This window comes from Balaenoptera physalus, assembly GCF_965194825.1.
Source record: "Balaenoptera physalus genome assembly, chromosome: 13".
NCBI lineage: Eukaryota > Metazoa > Chordata > Mammalia > Artiodactyla > Balaenopteridae > Balaenoptera > Balaenoptera physalus.
In genome coordinates, this window is record NC_138892.1 from 31,828,317 (window position 1) to 31,846,922 (window position 18,606).

The 18,606-nt window shown below is 39.1% G+C and overlaps 1 long non-coding RNA gene across 6 annotated transcripts in view; it reads left to right on the forward strand.

Annotated features, from left to right (window-relative positions):
• The window catches only part of LOC309640423, a 134,023-nt gene that overhangs the window by 106,902 nt on the left and 8,515 nt on the right, over positions 1-18,606 (forward strand). For 5 of the 6 annotated variants that reach the window (XR_014252198.1, XR_014252199.1, XR_014252200.1 and 2 more), the window contains exon 3: positions 18,056-18,121. The exons of the other annotated variant lie outside the window; for it this stretch is intronic. This is a non-coding gene — a long non-coding RNA (uncharacterized lncRNA). The remainder of the gene's footprint in view (positions 1-18,055; positions 18,122-18,606) is intronic. 6 annotated transcript variants of the gene reach the window in all.

Genomic DNA, 18,606 nt, shown 5'->3' on the forward strand with positions numbered 1-18,606 from the left:
TGCTAAATATCTTTTCATGTGCTTAGTGGCCATTTCTATATCTTCTTTGGATAAATGTCAATTGAGATCCTTTGCTCATATTCTGGATATATATTATTTACATTGCCTTTAACCTAGCTCTTAGCAAGAAGTCTGTGAATGGAGTAGCAGGATAAAATAGGAAAAGGGAGGTAGTTATCATTGGATGAAAAAACCATAAAGCCTGTGATATGAAGTCCTCTGCTGTGAGACTTGCCAAGCCCAGAACACCAAAACTGGTGGAAATTCCATCCCAGAGGAGACAAAATAAATGATTGTGTGAAACGTTTTAAGACAGACAAACAAAATTGAAGCTTCAGACTATGCCAGCTCACTCCCCTCCCCTTCTACAAATAATTCTTCAACGAATAACTGGCCTCAGGGCTTCTCTGGTGGCGCAGTGGTTGAGAATTCACCTGCCAATGCAGGGGACACGGGTTCAAGCCCTGGTCTGGGAAGATCCCACATGCTGCAGAGCAACTAAGCCCGTGCGCCACAACTACTGAGCCTGTGCTCTAGAGCCCGTGAGCCACAACTACTGAGCCTGCGTGCTGCAACTACTGAAGCCCGCATGCCTAGAGCCCATGCTCCTCAATGAGAAGCCACTGCAATGAGAAGCCCGTGCACTGCAACGAAGAGTAGCCCCCGCTCGCTGCAACTAGAGAAAGCCCGCACACGGCAACGAAGACCCAACACAGCCAAAAATAAATAAATAAAATAAATAAATTTATTAAAAAAAACAAATAACTGGTCTCATTTAAATATAAGTAGGAGAAAGGACCCAATGAGTAAACCTTTGGGCAGATACAGCCCAAGAAGGAGAACATGAACTAAGTAAAAGGAAGATTCAGAAAATATATCATGGTATAATTGTTCTTCCCATGCATTCCCCCAAAAAAGGTTAGAAGTCTTACCAAATACTTCTGCTAGGTTCAAAGAAATTACAAATAACATAATCAGTCTTTTAAAATACTTTTTAAAGGAGATACCAATATTTAAAGAAGTGGTTATTAGATAGGAGGAAGTGAAAAGCAAGGTGAAAGAAGTCAGGAGAGAAATGTATGAGAAAGATAGAAATCTGACAGATTTGAAAGTTACAGTAGGACAGGAAAAAAAAGAATAAACGTGACAAAATGGAGTAAAAGACATTCTAGGCAAGTCCAGAATTAATCACCATCATGAAACAGTATAAATATATGAAATATATATTTATTAAAAAAGATCAGATGGATGAAAATATGCATATAATTGGCATTCCTATAAAAGAGAATTTATATAGTATCAAAATTATTTAATCCTTTAACAGAAGGAAAGTTTATTTAATAAAAAACACACTTCTGGCCCAGAAAACATCAACAAGGAAATATAATTACAAAGACATGTCTTAGTAACATTACTAAACTTTAAGGATAAAAGAGAAAAATATAACCCTTCAGAAAGGAAAAGATGATGTACAATGAGAAATATCACCCATCTTGGCTTCAGACTCTTCTATAGTAACATTCCATGTCTGAGGACAGTGAAAAGATGCCTATGAAGTGCTGAGGGAAAGAAAGTGATGCAACAATCTTATGCCCAGCAAAGTGGCCTACTGCATGTAAGTGCCAGAGAGAACGCAGCACCCGTGAGCCCTTCTTGTAAAATTACCAGCCAGTGAAAACCAGCCAACTGACAGATGACTCAAAATAATGACCTCAGGGAAGAAGTCATGGACAAAAGACTAATAAAAAACCTTGTATCTATTTAATTATGGAATTCAACATGATGCTTATGGCTATAGGCAGAATTCAAATGTTATAAGCTTTGACAACATACGATTAATAAAGTAATATTTCTAAACTTGGTGGTCAGGGGGCTTCCCTGGTGGTGCAGTGGTTAAGAATCCGCCTGCCAATGCAGGGGACATGGGTTCGAGCCCTGGTCTGGGAAGATCCCACATGCCGCGGATGATCTAAGCCTGTGCTCCACAACTACTGAGCCTGCACTCTGGAGCCCGCAAGCCACAACTACTGAGCCCATGTGCCACAACTACTGAAGCCTGCATGCCTAGAGCCTGTGCTCCGCAAGAAGAGAAACCACTGCAAAGAGAAGCCTGCGCACCGCAACGAAGAGTAGCCCCCGCTCGCCGCAACTAGAGGAAGCCCGCACACAGCAACGAAGACCCAACGCAGCCAAAAATAAAACAAATAAAATAAATAAATTTATAAAAAAAAAAAAATTGGTAGTCAGGAGAAGGGAAGATGGCAATCTCTAAGTGCATTTTAATACCAGCATATCTCAGAGATATTGGGGATTCAGTTCAGACCACTGTAATAAAGTGAATATCGTAATAGAGTGGGTCACACAAAATTTTTGGTTTCCCAGCACATATAAAACTTATTTATACACTATACTGTAGTCTATTAAGTGTGCAAAAACATTATGTCTAAAAAAACAATATTTGTACTTTAATTTTAAAAATATTTTATTGCTAAAAAATGCTAACCATCATCTAAGCCTCCAACAAGAGTCATAATCTTTCTGCAAGAGTAACATCAAAGATCACTGATCACAGATCACCATAGCAAATATAATAATAATGAAAAAGCTTGAAGTATTGCAAGAATTATCAATATGTGACACAGAGACACAAAGTAAGCAAATGTTGGAAAAATGGTGGTGACAGACTTGCCTGACGCAGGGTTGCCACAAAACTCCAATTTGTAAAAATCAAAATATCTGAGAGGTACAGTAAAGTGAAGTGCAACAAAACGAGGTATGCCTGTAGTTTTTTCTTAACTAGTATTTTTTTTAATAAGTTTATTTATTTTTATTTATTTATTTTTGGCTGCGTTGGGTCTTTGTTGCTGCGTGCGGGTTTTCTCTAGTTGCGGTGCACAGGGCTTCTCATTGTGGAGGCTTCTCTTGTTGGGGAGCATGGACTCTAGGTGCATGGGCTTCAGTAGTTGTGGCTCACGGGCTCTAGAGCGCAGCTCAGTAGTTGTGGCGCACGGGTTTAGTTGCTCCGCAGCATGGGAGATCTTCCCGGACCAGGGCCCGAACCTGTGTTCCCTTCATTGGCAGGCAGATTCTTAACCACTGCACCACCAGGGAAGCCCTTAACTAGTAATTTTTAAAAGAAATTTTAAAAGTAAATTTTAAGAGAGGAAGATCCTTCATTTTAAGGGAAATGATGACTGAATTTCATCAAGTGGTATGATGTGTCCTATTGGATTTGAATAAATATTACTTTTAATTGGATTATTTGTATCACTATTTTATTTAGAGAAAAAAATTAGGTATGGTACCCCCCCAATCAGCATATGCCTATTAAGTATGCATTTATATAATAAATTTTGTCTCCTTTAATTTAATATAATTAATTACATTAGTAATTTTTGATATTGAGCTGTCTTCACACTCCTTGAGTAAATTCAGCTTGAATCATGGTATATTCTTTGATGAATTGTTCAATTCTGTTAACTAACAATCATTCAGAATTTTTATATTTATATTCTTAAATATATGTACGGGGGTGGGGGGAAGGTTGTACTAACTTATCAAGTAAACACCAGCCTCATAAACCTTATTAGAGATTTTTGTCTTTTTCCAAATTTTAAAATGGTTTAAATAACAGTATACTTATCTAATTTTTAAACATTAGCCTTTTTATGGTATTCTTACATTATCTTCCAAATCTTTCTATAGTTATTATCTGTTCAGGTTTTCTATTTTTACTTAAGTTAGTTTTGTTTACTCAATAATCACCCAGTTCCTTTTGGCTAGAATATCATTCAATGCCTCTTGGTCTTCAAATTTATTGCCACAGAATTGCAAGTAATATTCTCTCACAGTTCTCTTAATCTCTTCCAAATCTTTTGTTATATTTCCTTTCCTCCATCCCAACCCAACACATCAAGATGGAATCTTCAGAATTCTTTTACTGCCCCACTCCACACACACCCACATATAAGACCTTTAGAACACTGATTCCTTAATTCCTGGGTCTCGCTGATCTACAGCAGAGGTGCAGTTTATTCAGTTTAGATTTTTAAGTCATAAAATTGTGCACAGGGAGGAAGGAGAAGATGGCGGAAGAGTAAGACGCAGAGATCACCTTCCTTCCCACAGATACATTAGAAATACATCTACACGTGGAACTGCTCCTACAGAACACCCACTGAACGCTGGCAGAAGACGTCAGACCTCCCAAAAGGCAAGAAACTCCCCACGTACGTGGGTAGGGCAAAAGAAAAAAGAAATAACAAAGACAAAACAATAGGGATGGGACCTGCACCAGTGGGAGGGAGCCGTGAAGGAGGAAAGGTTTCCACACACTAGGAAGCCCCTTCGCAGGCGGAGACTGCGGGGGGCAGAGGGGGGAAGCTTCGGAGCCGTGGAGGAGAGCGCAGCCACAGGGGTGTGGAGGGCAAAGCGGAGAGATTCCCGCACAGAGAATCGGTGCCGAGCAGCACTCACCAGCCTGAGAGGCTTGTCTGCTCACCCGCCGGGGTGGGTGGGGGCTGGGAGCTGAGGCTCGGGCTTCGGAGGTCGGATCGCAGGGAGAGGACTGGGGTTGGTGGTGTGAACACAGCCTGAAGGGGTTAGTGCACCACAGCTACCCGGGAGGGAGTCCGGGAAAAAGTCTGCAGCTGCCGAAGAGGCAAAAGACTATTTCTTCCCTCTTTGTTTCCTGGTGCGTGAGGAGAGGGGATTCAGAGCGCTGCCTGAACAAGCTCCAGAGATGGGTGCGAGCCGCGGCTATCAGCACGGACCCCAGAGACGGGCATGAGACGCTAAGGCTGCTGCTGCCGCCACCAAAAAGCCTGTGTGCAAGCACAGGTCACTATCCACACCGCCCCTCCTGGGAGCCGGTGCAGCCCGCCACGGCCAGGCTCCCATGATCCAGGGACAACTTCCCCAGGAGAACGCACGGAGCGCCTCAGGCTGGTGAAACATCACGCCGGCCTCTGCAGCCGCAGGCTCGCCCCGCATCCGCATCCGTATCCTTCCCTCCCCAACCCCCGCACCGCGTGAGCCAGAGCCCCTGAAGCAGCTGCTCCTTTAACCCGGTTCTGTCTGGGCGGGGAACAGACGCCCTCAGGCGACCTACACGCAAAGGCGGGTCCAAATCCAAAGCTGAACCCCAGGAGCTGTGTGAACAAAGAAGAGAAAGGGAAATCTCTCCCAGCAGCCTCAGAAGCAGCGGATTAAAACTCCACAAACAACTTGATGTGCCTGCATCTCTTGAATACCTGAATAGAAAACGAATCATCCCAAATTCAGGAGGTGGACTTTGGGAGCAGGATATATTAATTTTACCCCTTTTCCTTTTTTTGTGAGTGTATATGTGTATGCTTCTGGGTGAGATTTTGTCTGTATAGCTTTGATTTATAATAGCTTTATTTTATTTCATTTTATTTTATCCTCTTTCTTTCTTTCTTTCTTTCTTTCTATTTTTTCTCCCTTTTACTCTGAGCCGTGTGGAGGAAAGGCTCTTGGTGCTCCAGCCAGGCATCAGGGCTGTGCGTCTGAGGTGGGAGAGCCAACTTCAGGACACTGGTCCACAAGAGACCTCCCAGCTCCATGTAATATCAAATGGCGAAAATCTCTCAGAGATCTCCATCTCAACATCAAGACCCAGCTTCACTCAACGACCACCAAGCTACAGTGCTGGACACCCTATGACAAACAACTAGCAAGACGGGAACACAGCCCCATCCATTAGCAGAGAGGCTGCCTAAAATCATAATAAGGCCACAGACACCCCAAAACACACCACCAGACGTGGACGTGCCCATCAGAAAGACAAGATCCAGCCTCATCCACCAGAACACAGGCACTAGTTCCCTCCACCAGGAAGCCTACACAACCCACTGAACCAACCTTAGCCACTGGGGACAGACACCAAAAACAATGGGAACTATGAACCTGCAGCCTGTGAAAAGGAGACCCCAAACACAGTAAGATAAGCAAAATGAGAAGACAGAAAAACACACAGCAGATGAAGGAGCAGGGTCAAAACACACCAGACATAACAAATGAAGAGGAAATAGGTAGTCTACCTGAAAAAGAATTCAGAATAATGATAGTAAGGATGATCCAAAATCTTGGAAATAGAATAGACAAAATGCAAGAAACATTTAACAAGGACGTAGAAGAACTAAAGAGGAACCAAGCAATGATGAAAAACACAATAAATGAAATTAAAAATACTCTAGATGGGATCAATAGCAGAATAACTGAGGCAGAAGAACAGATAAGTGACCTGGAAGATAAAATGGTGGAAATAACTACTGCAGAGCAGAATAAAGAAAAAAGACTGAAAAGAACTGAGGACAGTCTCAGAGACCTCTGGGACAACATTAAACACACCAACATTCGAATTATAGGGGTCCCAGAAGAAGAAGAGAAAAAGAAAGGGACTGAGAAAATATTTGAAGAGATTATAGGTGAAAACTTCCCTAATATGGGAAAGGAAATAGTTAATCAACTCCAGGAAGCACAGAGAGTCCCATACAGGATAAATCCAAGGAGAAACACGTCGAGACACATATTAATCAAACTATCCAAAATTAAATATAAAGAAAACATATTGAAAGCAGCAAGGGAAAAACAACAAATAACACACAAGGGAATCCCCATAAGGTTAACAGCTGATCTTTCAGCAGAAACTCTGCAAGCCAGGAGGGAGTGTCAGGATGTACTTAAAGTGATGAAGGAGAAAAACCTACAACCAAGATTACTCTACCCAGCAAGGATCTCATTCAGATTTGATGGAGAAATTAAAACCTTTACAGACAAGCAAAAGCTGAGAGAGTTCAGCACCACCAAACCAGCTTTACAACAAATGCTAAAGGAACTTCTCTAGGCAAGAAACACAAGAGAAGGAAAACACCTACAATAACAAACCCAAAACATTTAAGAAAATGGGAATAGGAACATACATATCGATTATTACCTTAAATGTAAATGGATTAAATGTTCCCACCAAAAGACACAGACTGGCTGAATGGATACAAAAACAAGACCCATATATATGCTGTCTACAAGAGACCCACTTCAGACCTAGAGACACATACAGACTGAAAGTGAGGGGATGGAAAAAGATATTCCATGCAAATGGAAATCAAAAGAAAGCTGGAGTAGCAATTCTCATATCAGACAAAATAGACTTTAAAATAAAGACTATTACAAGAGACAAAGAAGGACACTATATAATAATCAAGGGATCGATCCAAGAGGAAGGTATAACAATTGTAAATATTTATGCACCCAACATAGGAGCACCTTAATACGTAAGGCAAATATTAACAGCCATAAAAGGGGAAATCGACAGTAACACAATCATAGTAGGGGACTTTAACACCCCACTTTCACCAATGGACAGATCATCCAAAATGAAAATAAATAAGGAAACACAAGCTTTAAATGATACATTAAACAAGATGGACTTAATTGATATTTATAGGACATTCCACCCAAAAACAACAAAATACACATTTTTCTCAAGTGCTCATGGAACATTCTCCAGGATAGATCATATCTTGGGTCACAAATCAAGCCTTGGTAAATTTAAGAAAATTGAAATCGTATCAAGTATCTTTTCAGACCACAACGCTATGAGACTAGATATCAATTACAGGAAAAGATCCGTAAAAAATACAAACACATGGAGGATACACAATACACTACTTAATAACGAAGTGATCACTGAAGAAATCAAAGGGGAAATCAAAAAATACCTAGAAACAAATGACAATGTAGACACGACGACCCAAAACCTATGGGATGCAGCAAAAGCAGTGCTAAGAGGGAAGTTTATAGCAATACAAGCCTACCTCAAGAAACAGGAAACATCTCGAATAAACGACATAACCTTGCACCTAAAGCAATTAGAGAAAGAAGAACAAAAAATCCCCAAAGCTAGCTGAAGGAAAGAAATCATAAAGATCAGATTAGAAATAAATGAAAAAGAAATGAAGGAAACAATAGCAAAAATCAATGAAACTAAAAGCTGGTTCTTTGAGAAGATAAACAAAATTGATAAACCATTAGCCAGACTCATCAAGAGAAAAAGGGAGAAGACTCAAATCAATAGAATTAGAAATGACAAAGGATCACTCACCACCAGAGCCTCCCATCAAGCCTCTTAGATAGCCTCAACCACCAGAGGACAGACAGCAGAATCAAGAAACACTACAATCCTGCAGCCTGTGGACCAAAACCCACAGTTACAGAAAGATAGACAAGATGAAAAGGCAGAGGGCTATGTACCAGATGAAGGAACAAGAAAAAACTCCAGAAAAACAACTAAATGAAGTGGAGATAGGCAACCTTCCAGAAAAAGAATTCAGAATAATGATAGTGAAGATGATCCAGGACCTCGGAATAAGAATGGAGGCAAAGATTGAGAAGATGCAAGAAATGATTAACAAAGACCTAGAAGAATTAAAGAACAAACAAACAGAGATGACCAATACAATAACTGAAATGAAAACTACACTAGAAGGAATCAATAGCAGAATAACTGAGGCAGAAGAACGGATAAGTGACCTGGAAGACAGAATGGTGGAATTCACTGCTGCGGAACAGACTAAAGAAAAAAGAATGAAAAGAAATGAAGGCAGCTTAAGAGACCTCTGGGACAACATTAAACGCAACAACATTCGCATTATAGAGGTCCCAGAAGGAGAAGAGAGAGAGAAAGGACCAGAGAAAATATTTGAAGAGATTATAGTCGAAAACTTCCCTAACATGGGAAAGGAAATAGCCACCCAAGTCCAGGAAGCGCAGAGAGTCCCATACAGAATAAACCCAAGGAGAAACACGCCGAGACACATAGTAATCAAAGTGGCAAAAATTAAAGACAAAGAAAAATTATTGAAAGCAGCAGGGGAAAAACGACAAATAACATACAAGGGAACTCCCATAAGGTTAACAGCTGATTTCTCAGCAGAAACTCTGCAAGCCAGAAGGGAGTGGCATGATATACTTAAAGTGATGAAAGGGAAGAACCTACAACCAAGATTACTCTACCCGGCAAGGATCTCATTTAGATTTGATGGAGAAATCAAAAGCTTTACAGACAAGCAAAAGCTAAGAGAATTCAGCACCACCAAACCAGCTCTACAACAAATGCTAAAGGAACTTCTCTAAGTGAGAAACACAAGAGAAGAAAAGGACCTACAAAAACAAACCCAAAACAATTAAGAAAATGGTCATAGGAACATACATATCGATAATTACCTTAAACGTGAATGGATTAAATGCCCCAACCAAAAGACATAGACTGGCTGAATGGATACAAAAACAAGACCCATATATATGCTGTCTACAAGAGACCCACTTTAGACCTAGGGACACATACAAACTGAAAGTGAGGGGATGGAAAAAGATATTCCATGCAAAGGGAAATCAAAAGAAAGCTGGAGTAGCTATACTCATATCAGATAAAATAGACTTTAAAATAAAGAATGTTACAAGAGACAAGGAAGGACACTACATAATGATCAAGGAATCAATCCAAGAAGAAGATATAACAATTATAAATATATATGCACCCAACATAGGAGCACCTCAATACATAAGACAACTGCTAACAGCTATAAAAGAGGAAATTGACAGTAAAACAATCATAGTGGGGGACTTTAACACCTCACTTACACCAATGGACAGATCATCCAAAATGAAAATAAATAAGGAAACAGAAGCTTTACATGTCACAATAGACCAGATAGATTTAATTGATATTTATAGGACATTCCATCCAAAAACAGCAGATTACACGTTCTTCTCAAGTGCGCACGGAACATTCTCCAGGATAGATCACATCTTGGGTCACAAATCAAGCCTCAGTAAATTTAAGAAAATTGAAATCATATCAAGCATCTTTTCTGACCACAACGCTATGAGATTAGAAATGAATTACAGGGAAAAAACCGTAAAAAAGACAAACACATGGAGGCTAAACAATACGTTACTAAATAACCAAGAGATCACTGAAGAAATCAAAGAGGAAATAAAAAAATACCTAGAGACAAATGACAATGAAAACACGACGACCCAAAACCTATGGGATGCAGCAAAAGCAGTTCTAAGAGGGAAGTTTATAGCTATACAAGCCTACCTAAAGAAACAAGAAAAATCTCAAGTAAACAATCTAACCTTACACTTAAAGAAACTAGAGAAAGAAGAACAAACAAAACCCAAAGTTAGCAGAAGGAAAGAAATCATAAAGATCAGAGCAGAAATCAATGAAATAGAAACAAAGAAAACAATAGCAAAGATCAATAAAACTAAAAGTTGGTTCTTTGAGAAGATAAACAAAATTGATAAGCCATTAGCCAGACTCATCAAGAAAAAGAGAGAGAGGACTCAAATCAATAAAATCAGAAATGAAAAAGGAGAAGTTACAACAGACACCGCAGAAATACAAAGCGTCCTAAGAGACTACTACAAGCAACTTTATGCCAATAAAATGGACAACCTGGAAGAAATGGACAAATTCTTAGAAAGGTATAACCTTCCAAGACTGAACCAGGAAGAAACAGAAAATATGAACAGACCAATCACAAGTAATGAAATTGAAACTGTGATTAAAAATCTTCCAACAAAAAAAAAAAAAAAAAAGAAATGAAAAAGGAGAAGTAACCACTGACACTGCAGAAATACAAACGATCATGATTACTACAAGCAACTCTATGCCAATAAAATGGACAACCTGGAAGAAATGGACAGATTCTTAGAAATGCACAACCTGCTGAGACTGAACCAGGAAGAAATAGAGAATATGAACAGACCAATCACAAGCACTGAAATTGAAAGTGTGATTAAAAATCTTCCAACAAACAAAAGCCCAGGACCAGATGGCTTCACAGGCGAATTCTATCAAACATTTAGAGAAGAGCTAACACCTATCCTTCTCAAACTCTTCCAAAATATTGCAGAGGGAGGAACACTCCCAAACTCATTCTACGAGGCCACCATCACCCTGATACCAAAAGCAGACAAAGATGTCACAAAGAAAGAAAACGACAGGCCAATATCACTGATGAACATAGATGCAAAAATCCTCAACTAGCAAACAGAATCCAACAACACATTAAAAGGATCATACACCATGATCAAGTGGGGTTTATTCCAGGAATGCAAGGATTCTTCAATATACACAAATCAATCAATGTGATACATCATATGAACAAATTGAAGGAGAAAAACCATATGATCATCTCAATAGATGCAGAGAAAGCTTTCGACAAAATTCAACACCCATTTATGATGAAAGCCCTGCAGAAAGTAGGCATAGAGGGAACTTTCCTCAACATAATAAAGGCCATATATGACAAATCCACAGCCAACATTGTCCTGAATGGTGAAAAACTGAAACCATTTCCACTAAGATCAGGAACAAGACAAGGTTGCCCACTCTCACCACTATTATTCAACACAGTTTTGGAAGTGTTAGCCATAGCAATCAGAGAAGAAAAAGAAATAAAAGGAATCCAAATCGGAAAAGAAGAAGTAAAGCTGTCACTGTTTGCAGATGACATGATACTATACATAGAGAATCCTAAAGATGCTACCAGAAAACTACTAGAGCTAATCAATGAATTTGGTAAAGTAGCAGGATACAAAATTAATGCACAGAAATCTCTTGCGTTCCTATACACTAATGATGAAAAATCTGAGAGTGAAATTAAGAAAACACTCCCGTTTACCATTGCAACAAAAAGAATAAAATTTCTAGGAAGAAACCTACCTAAGGAGACAAAAGACCTGTATGCAGAAAATTATAAGACACTGATGAAAGAAATTAAAGATGATACAAATAGATGGAGAGATATACCATGTTCTTGGATTGGAAGAATGAACATTGTGAAAATGACTCTACTACCCAAAGCAATCTAAGGATTCAATGCAATCCCTATCAAACTACCACTGACATTTTTCACAGAACTAGAACAAAATATTTCACAATTTGTATGGAAACACAAAAGACCCCGAATAGCTAAAGCAATCTTGAGAACGAAAAATGGAGCTAGAGGAATCAGGCTCCCTGACTTCAGACTATATTACAAAGCTACAGTAATCAAGACAGTTTGGTACTGGCACAAAAACAGAAATATAGATCAATGGAACAGGATAGAAAGCCCAGAGATAAACCCACGCACATATGGTCACCTTATCTTTGATAAAGGAGGCAAGCATATACAGTGGAGAAAAGACAGCCTCTTCAATAAGTGGTGCTGGGAAAATTGGACAGATACATGCAAAAGTATGAAATTAGAACACTCCCTGACACCATACACAAAAATAAACTCAAAATGGATTAAAGACCTAAGTGTAAGGGCAGACACTATCAAACTCTTAGAGGAAAACATAGGCAGAACACTCTATGACATAAATCACAGCAAGATCCTTTTTGACCCAGCTCCTAGAGAAATGGAAATAAAAACAAAAATAAACAAATGGGACCTAATGAAACTTAAAAGCTTTTGCACAGCAAAGGAAACCATAAACAAGACCCAAAAGACAACCCTCAGAATGGGAGAAAGTATTTGCAAATGAAGCAACTGACAAAGGATTAATCTCCAAAATTTACAAGCAGCTCATGCAGCTCAATAACAAAAAAACAAACAACCCAATCCAAAAATGGGCAGAAGACCTAAATAGACATTTCTCCAAAGAAGATATACAGATGGCCAACAGACACATGAAAGAATGTTCAACATCATTAATCATTAGAGAAATGCAAATCAAAACTACAATGAGGTATCATCTCACACCGGTCAGAATGGCCATCATCAAAAAATCTAGAAACAATAAATGCTGGAGAGGGTGTGGAGAAAAGGGAACACTCTTGCACTGTTGGTGGGAATGTAAATTGATACAGCCACTATGGAGAACAGTATGGAGGTTCCTTAAAAAACTAAAAATAGAACTACTATACGACCCAGCAATCCCACTACTGGGCATATACCCTGAGAAAACCATAATTCAAAAAGAGTCATGTACCAAAATGTTCATTGCAGCTCTATTTACAATAGCCAGGACATGGAAGCAACCTAAGTGTCCATAATCGGGTGAATGGATAAAGAAGATGTGGCACATATATACAATGGAATATTACTCAGCCATAAAAAGAAATGAAATGGAGGTATTTGTAATGAGGTGGATGGAGTTAGAGTCTGTCATACAGTGTGAAGTAAGTCAGAAAGAGAAAAACAAATACAGTATGCTAACACATATATACGGAATCTAAGGAAAAAAAGAAAAAAGGTCATGAAGAACCTAGTGGCAAGACCGGAATAAAGACACAGACCTACTAGAGAATGGACTTGAGGATATGGGGAGGGGGAGGGGTGAGATGTGACAGGGTGAGAGAGTGTCATGGACATATATACACTACCAAATGTAAAATAGATAGCTAGTGGGAAGCAGCCGCATAGCACAGGGAGATCAGCTCGGTGCTTTGTGACCACCTAGAGGGGTGGGATAGGGAGGGTGGGAGGGAGGGAGATGCAAGAGGGAAGAGATATGGGAACATATGTATATGTATAACTGATTCACTTTGTTATAAAGCAGAAACTAACACGCCATTGTAAAGCAATTATACTCCAATAAAGATGTTTAAAAAAAAAATTGCACACGGGCAAAATTATCTTTGATTATCCTTGACCACAAGATGAAATTATTGTCTTGATTTTACAAGCCATGCTGCTTAAATAATATGTATCTTTAAACACTAGAATCATTGAGCATGAAGACACACACTGTCAGAGGCATGTGGGAAATGCCACTGAGTGAAGAAATATATCTTCCATTTCACACTCATTCAGGGGTATCTGCTTATTAAATGAAACGAAAGATGAAATTGGTAGCAGTATTTAAATCTCTCTCTGTCTTTCCCTCCCCCTCTACCTACCCCCTACTTCCACACCAGATAATTTAGCTCAAGGCAATTATTAGGTTTTTCCATAGTAGAATAAATAAATATATCATCTATTTCAACCTTAAGACTTAAAAATATATAGTCACAGCATCACCTTCAATTTATTACCTATCACTTTTTCTTCTTGAGATGTTGAGCTCTTCTTCAGTTATCCTTTAGTTAGGACACAGATTTGAGTATCATTTTTCAGATAAAGGATAACATGGTATACACTCTGAACTCCCAAATTTTTGGAAATTTTTCTTTCCTTTGTCTGGTTAGACAGATGCTATCTTGGCTGGGTATATGATCCTTGAACTGTAATCTCTCAGTCATCTATTAAAGTAATCCCACTGTTTTCTAGAATCCAATGTTGCAAATGATACGCTCAGTGCTGGAAAGCTGCTATTTTCCTTCTAGTTTATCTATTCTTTGGAAACATCTAAGATTTCCTTTTTATTCTTGAAATTCTGGAAAGCCAACAAGATAGGTCTTGGTGTATGATTTTGTAATTCTTTCTGGTTCACAGGAGGGTTTTCCAATCAGCAGACTCAAATCCATTTTCAGCCCAGTCAATTTTTTTTAAATTATGAAATTATTACCACTCTATTTCTTCATTTTTCTCCCTACAGAACTTAGTATTTATATGTATGTTTTTAGAATATGTTCTCTAAGATTCTTATCTTTTGTTTAATGATATTCATCACTGTATAATTTCCTTTTGTGTTGTTAGAACTTTCTACCACTTGATCTTCAGGAAAAAAATCTTGTTTCTCATCAGTGACTCTCTACTTTAGTAGGCATAGAAAGGTTTTTTGACAGTGATCCGAATTGCAACTACTGATTTGTTAAAACTGTCTTCTGATCCTCCCACTGATTCTGCCACAAAGGGAGTCATTTATTCTTCCTCTCAGTAACCCGGTCTCCTTAATTAAGTTGTTATTATTGTTTGCTTACAGGTTTATGTCCCAATGGCACTTGTACAGTGATGAAGTGTTCATCATTGCTCTTTACCAGGTTAGAGCCACAGTCCAGAGAAAGTATGGCATTTTGTACTTGATGGCTGACAGTGGAGGTATTGATAGTTGTTAATACTTTGATGACATACAAAGGAGCAATTTGCCTTCCAGTATCCTCCCCGTGTAAGCAACAGCTCTGTCCAAGTCCTAGAATCAGGAGCAATTCAGCTACAGTGCAGTTTGTCTCCACGCTCACAGGGATTCCAGGTTTGGGAACACACAGGAAAAAGGCAGGTGCTGCTACTCCCTGAGGAAATGTATGTGTTTCTTTAGTGACCCTATCAAGACCCAAGAAAGCCAGGTCTTCCTCCCAGGCCTCATGCTTTTCCACTGCCATCAATCTCTGGACAAGTAATACCTATACCTCTGTTGGCTATTAGATACTTACTAAATATTTGTTAAATGAATTACTTAGTATCACATGATTTGGCAATGGGCAATGATCATGGTCTCCCTGCTCTTGGTCAAGTGACCTTCCTTCTATAAGCTGTTTCATCTTGATACTATACTGTTGTTCTCATGGTTAAGGTGGTTAAACTAACTCTGCTTGCCATGTTGTGGTCTTTCTCTATACATGTGTTCACATAACGTCCATGTGTGACTCTGAATGATTTGCAGAGTAACCTCGGGAAATAGGCTTCAGCCTTCTTGTACCTCAGTTTCTCTAAAAATAAAACAAGTATAAAATGACATTTATAAAGGCTTTGATCTTATAAAAGTGTAAAATGTCATTACTTTAATACTAGGTTTTGTGATTGTTAAAAATATAATAACACCCTGTACTCCTTTAGTGCCTTTCATCTGAAAATGTCAAAGTGTTTCATAACCTCTTACTAATTAATCAAGCACCATTGTAAGGTAGGGACAGTATTATTATCTCTATTTAATGGATTGGAAACAGAAGTTCACTGGATTAGACTGAAGGACAGACTCCAGTCAGGGCAATGACAGAGCAAGAGCAAAAGTAACTTTATCTGGGCTTTGTTCTTAAGGACACCCAGTCCATTGAAGGGCCTCTCTATTCATGACAAATAAGTATACACTGTAAAATTTTTATTTTGCCCTCAAGGCAGAAGAAAATACTTCCCACTCATTCTTCCCTTCTTCTGAATATAACCTTGACCCAAGGGAGAGAAGTGGTAGTGCCTTCTCATTTGTCTGTATCTCAGGGATACAAATCTCCCAAAGGCAGATGGGAAGACCATGGAGAAGATGCTCACAGATTTTTCAGCAGTTTTTATAGGCACAGTTTGGGTAAAAGTTGATTGTAAAGCAACATATATTAGTAATATATAATATAATTTTTTAATCATGAAAATGCTTTCATACATTCATTGAGTCAATAAATGTTTATTAAGCATCTACTGTGTGTCAGGCACTGTTCTCAACACTAGGGATACAGCAGTAAATAACAGTTGTTACTCTCAAAAATCTTACATTTCAAAGGGAATAGAAGTGAAAAGAGACAATAAGCAAAGAACTACATATATGGTAGGGAAAGTGAAAAAGAAAAGTAAAACAAGGTAGAGAAATGAAGAAAAATGGAGAGTCCATGCTATACTATATAGATGCCAGGGAGTTGACTTTTAAACAGAGGCATAAAGGAAGTAGAGGGGTCAAGCTATGAATAAATGAGGGGAGATTTTTCTGGCAAAAGGAACAAGGGCAAAGGTCTTGAGGAAAGAGTGTGTTTGGCATATTCTAAGATCAACAAGGAAGCCAGAGTGGCTGGAGAAAAGTAGACAAGGTGAAGAGCAAGATGAGATTAGAAGGCGGGGGCAAAGGATGGAGTAGCACTCAAATCATACAAGGCCTTGTTGGCCACGGGAAGGGTTTCCACTTTTATTCCAAGTGATCAGTGAAGCAATTGGATGGTTTGGAGCAGAGGAGTGACATGATCTGACCTACATGTTTAAAAAGTCACTCTAGCTGCCATATGGAGAATAGACCACAAGGATGGAAGCAAGAGGTTGTTGCAATACTGTAGACTTGAACCAGAGTGTGGCAGTGAGACTCCAGAGGACATATTAAATAGCTGGATATATGAGTCTTGAATGCAGGGAGGAGGGCCAGGCTGGGCATATGAATGTGGACTGGATGAGATCACCAAGCAAATGAATGTAGAAGGGAGGAGAAGGAGTACCAGGCTGAGCCTCAGCACTTCTCTGTATGTAAGTGGGAAATTGAGGGAAATGCCACAAAGAAGACTCAGAAGTGACCAGGGAGGTAGGAGATGAACCAAGAGAGTGGTGTCCTGGAGGCCAAGTGAAAAACAAAATGTTTCAAAGAAGAGAGAATCACTAACCGCTGCTGCTGAGCAAAATAAGGCCTGAAAAATTTCAAGAGAATACTGAGAATAAAAGTCTGATTGTAGTATGATAAATTTTCTTTACAGAAATTTCTTTTATCCCTCTCTCTGACTCAATTCTATAGTGCTTAGGTCTCTTTCTTATCAGAGAAACTTTCTTCAACCCTGAGCAGCTCTGACTTACCTTCAACCCCTAATGCTTGTGTTTTCTTGTTGTTTTTTGTTTTTGTCTTGCCTATTGGTTAGTAAAATATTATTTCACATTTCATTCATCATTCATTCAACAAATACTCATTCAGTGCCTGAAAAACACTTTCTTGGAGAGCTGTAATGATTTTTACAGATAGTATTTGAAAATTATTGGGATAATGGATATTGGATATTGGATCCAATAATGGATATTGGATATTGGATATTGATATCCAGATAATGGATATTGAAGAAAAATTTTATTATTTTGGTAACATTATTGTTCTGGTGCAATATTTATTCCCATTACAGATCTAAACTGCTTCAAGCATAATTTGTTGCAATAAAGTGGCTACAGAATACTCTGGGGTTAACCAAAATTTGGATAGCAAAAAATCCAGATAGGCCACAAACCTTCTCCCTTTATATGCAGCTCAATATAGGCTTGCATATTATAAAATATGTGTTAGATCTTATCCAGAAAATGGTCTGGATAAAAGAGAGGCAGAGATAGAACTGACCCATTTTCCAATAGTATGGGGAATCAGACACTGACACCAGCCCTTCTGATGAATAAAATATTTTTAAAATCTTTTGAAATATATTTAGCCAGCTGGCAAGAAATCAAGGAATCTCTAGAGAGCAAATGTGAAGCAAAAGCAAGAACCCAAAGAGGTAAGTGGATTTTCACCCTGTCCTAGCTCAGACTCCCTAGAAGCAGAACCTGAAGCAGGAACTCAGATGCATGGATGTAGTCTCATCTAAAGTCTAGCCTTGGTCTGGATGCAGGGAGCAGAGAGGGCAGGAGAGGTGGAGCATACATTTCACTGCAGTATTGTTCCTCTCAAGGCAAGTGGACCAGATTTTTGAACCACCGTATTAGTCAGTTATTGTCTATGGGCTGATAGAGGCAACCTCATGAGGGAATCAGCTCCCATCAGCCCTAACTGGGACAGTTCTTCAGAAAAGAGAGGGAGCTGTGAACTTTTAGCAACCAACTCACATCAGCTGTGGGATGAAAGCACCAGCCCAGTAAAAGGGTCTAAGGAGGGGACTCTCTGAAGCACCACAAGACTATTGCAGCCCACCACTTGCACCACTGAGATGCATTTTCTTCTCACATCAAGTTCACTCCAGCTGGTTACAATGTCTCCAGGGTA